The following is a 3,572-nucleotide window of genomic DNA, read 5'->3' on the forward strand; positions in this document are numbered from 1 at the left end:
AGGACACGCTCAACAAGCCAGGAAGTACCACTGCATCGGGGGTGGCTCGCCTGAAGAAGACCGCCACTGCCGGAGCCATCTCGGAGCTCGCGGAGAGCCGCCTGAGGAGCGGCACAGGTAGGAGGGACCGGGCAGGCGGGACCCGGCAGGCCTTCAGTCCTGGCCACATGGAAGCACTTCAGTGACCCATGACCCATCCAGTCCTTCCCTCGTCAGGTATTTCTTGACCACTTACCCTGTGCCGGACCTGTTTTAGGCAGATGACGTCACTGCCCACAGGGAGTTTACATCTAGAGTGGGGAGACCGATGAGAAACAAAAGGTAACTGGGTGTGCTGTGGTTTCTTTGGTCCCTCCAGAGGTCCATTTGTCACCATGCGTGTGTGAAATCCTGACATGCAGGCAGGGCGGTGTATGTTGTGGGGCTGTCTGGATGCAGAATGCATTAGAGAAATAAATGAACCCTGTCAATCCGTTGGAGAGGTGGATGTCTAATATTTGTACTGAACCCTATGGAAAGCTGGCAAGAGCCTCGCCCAGCAGCTGTGGAAGGCTGCTCAGAGTGACTTGGATGGCAGTGGCAGCTGGAAGCTGTGAACCTTCTCAGTGTTGCTCATTTTTTGAGAATCCGAAAAGGTTTTTCAATCATTATATTTGAGTTCAGAGCATGTGAAACATGCAATATCAAAGAATTTGTTTAATTTTCTCTTTGTGCATATAGATAATAACTCTAAGCTTTCATGGTCTAACTCTTACAGTGCAGCCCTCAGTGTATTGCTACATTGTCTAAGATGGGAAAAATAACTGAAATACATCATTATTAATTTTTAATGTGTTGAAGGGTAGTACACTTATAATTTTTGTGCTTTTTTCATAAAAGTCACATTCAGGCTAGATCTCAAAAGGTATATTTTAATTTATTCGGTTTTCAAAAAGTTGAATCTGTGAAGACTATATGTGGCTTTCTTTTATTGGATATAAGGGGAATCGCCTGGTTTTTCTATATAATGGCTTTACCGTTGTAAACACTGATATTGTACTAAACATACACACACACTTGGTTTTTAAAATACGGTAAACAAAAGTACCATTTATTTTTATCAAGCCAGCCTAACACTGATTCCAAAAGTTAATAAAGCCCCACTCAAAAAAAGACAGACTGGGAGGAGCCTAGGGGCAGGGTGGGAAGGAGGACCAGCCGAGTCCCGGATGTGGTGAGTGTGGTGTGTCCCCAGGTGCAGGAAGGTGGCGAAGGGAGGTGAATCCCAGTGGATGGAGCGAGGAGAAGGGTGGGAGGAGAAAAAGGTGGGAGGAGGACCAGGTGGGAGGGTGGCAGTTCACTCAGGACCCAGCGGGGGCAGCACGCTGAGGTGGGTCACAGCGTTCCTGAACGGCAGCCCTAAGAACAGAAAGGTGGTTGCTGTGTATGGAACTTTATCTGATTTGCTTTCTGTGGTCAGCAGTAAACTCAGCATAAAAGCCACCAGTGTGTATAATGGGAAAGGTGGGCTGATTGATGATATTGCTTTGATCAGGGATGATGATGTTTTGTGTGTGGAGGAGAGCCATTTATTGATCCTCACACAGATTCTAAGCCACCTGAGGGATTGTCAGGATTCCACACAGACTGGCTAACATTAAATGTTGAAGGGCGGTACTTTATAACCACACAGAGCACTTTAGCGAATAAAGACCCTGACAGTATGCTGGCCCATGTGTTTAAGGACAAAGGTGTCTGGGAAATAAGCAAGATCATAGAGGAGCTTTCTTAATTGACCGAAGTCCTGAGTACTTTGAACCCATTTTGAACTACTTGCGTCATGGATAGCTTATTGTAAATGATGGCATTCATTTATTGGATGTGTTAGAAGAAGCAAGATTTTTTGGTATTTACTCATTGATTGAACACCTAGAAGTGGCAATAAAGAATTCTCAACCACCGGAGGATCATTTACAATATCCCGAAAGGAATTTGTCAGATTTTTGCTAGCAACTCCAATCAAGTCAGAACTGCAATGCCAGGGTTTGAACTTCAGTGGTGCTGATCTTTCTCGTTTGGACCTTCGATACATTAACTTCAAAACGGCCAATTTAAGCTGCTGCAGTGTTGCACATGCAAATCTTTGCTGTTTAAGTCTTGAACAAGCTGATCTCCCTGGATCAGTGCTTGACTGTGCAAATCTCCAGGGAGTCAAGATACTCTGTTCTAATGTAGAAGGAGCATCCCTGAAACTGTGTAATTTTGAGGATCCTTCTGGTCTTTTTTTTTTTTTTGAGACGGAGTCTCACTCTGTCCACCAGGCTGGAGTGCAGTGGCGCGATCTTGGCTCACTGCAAGCGCCGCCTCCTGGGTTCACGCCATTCTCCTGCCTCAGCCTCCCTAGTAGCTGGGACTACAGGCGCCCGCCACCGCGCCCGGCTAATTTTTTTGTATTTTTAGTAGAGACGGGGTTTCACCGTGGTCTCGATCTCCTGACCTTGTGAGCCGCCCGCCTCAGCCTCCCAAAGTGCTGGGATTACAGGCGTGAGCCACTGCGCCTGGCTGATCCTTCTGGTCTTAAAGCCAATTTAGAAGGTGCTAACCTCAAAGGTGGGGATATGGAAGAAAGTCACGTGACAGGAATTAACCTGAGAGTGGCTACCTTAAAAAATGCAACGTTGAAGAACTGTAACCTCAGAGGAGCAACTCTGGCAGGAACTGATTTAGAGAATTGTGATCTGTCTGGGTGTGATCTTCAAGAAGCCAAGGAGAGGGTCCAACATGAAGGGAGCTAGATTTGAAGAGATGCTGACACCACTACACATGTCACAAAGTGTCATATGAGAATTTTAGGGGCCAGAGGAAGATGTACAAGATGAAAATGTTTTCCTTATCACTTTTCTTTCTCCACCCTCTCAGTTGTCTAGAAGAAATAACACTAAGGAAATTAAAAAAAAAAAAAACATTTAGAGGATTATGCTTGTTCTCAGTGGTGCATAGGGCAAAAAATTGATTTTTTTTCCATATTCTTATTTTTTTTTTTGAGATGGAGTCTTACTCTGTCTCCCAGGCTAGAGTGCAGTGGCATGATCTCAGCTTACTGCAAGCTCCGCCTCCCGGGTTCATGCCATTCTCCTGCATCAGACTCCCTAGTAGCTGGGACTACAGGTGCCCGCCACCACGCCTCGCTGATTTTTTTGTATTTTTAGTAGGGACGGGGTTTCAGCGTGTTAGCCAGGATGGTCTTGATCTCTTGACATTGTGATCCACCTGCCTCGGCCTCCCAAAGTGCTGGGATTATAGGCATAAGCTACCACACCTGGCTTATATTCTGATTTTTAACAGAAAAGCACTCATTTAATAGATGTAGGGAAACTAGATATTGTTGCCTTTTGAATGCGGTAGGGGTGTTTATCTGGTTTTATGACCAGGAATAGTATATATTATATTTGCTCTTAAATAGGCATGATGTAGAAATAGCATCTTGGTTTGAGGTGCATTTGAGGATTTTAATTTATGGAAAGCACAACATATGTGATTATATTTATTGAATACCTAGATGTAGTATGGATATTTAAATTGTAAAAACTTTA

At 44.8% G+C, this 3,572-nt stretch overlaps 1 long non-coding RNA gene and 1 pseudogene across 1 annotated transcript; both read left to right on the top strand.

Moving 5' to 3' along the window:
• On the top strand, positions 1–610 carry LOC113223459. The gene is made up of 3 exons (XR_003308744.1): positions 1–117; positions 217–321; positions 481–610. It is a non-coding gene; the product is annotated as an uncharacterized LOC113223459 (long non-coding RNA).
• A 655-nt stretch (positions 611–1,265) lies between these two features.
• LOC113223458 lies at positions 1,266–2,975 on the top strand (annotated as a pseudogene).
• Positions 2,976–3,572: the final 597 nt, after the last annotated feature.

Source organism: Piliocolobus tephrosceles, unplaced genomic scaffold, assembly GCF_002776525.5.
Source record: "Piliocolobus tephrosceles isolate RC106 unplaced genomic scaffold, ASM277652v3 unscaffolded_41423, whole genome shotgun sequence".
Taxonomy (NCBI): Eukaryota; Metazoa; Chordata; class Mammalia; order Primates; family Cercopithecidae; genus Piliocolobus; species Piliocolobus tephrosceles.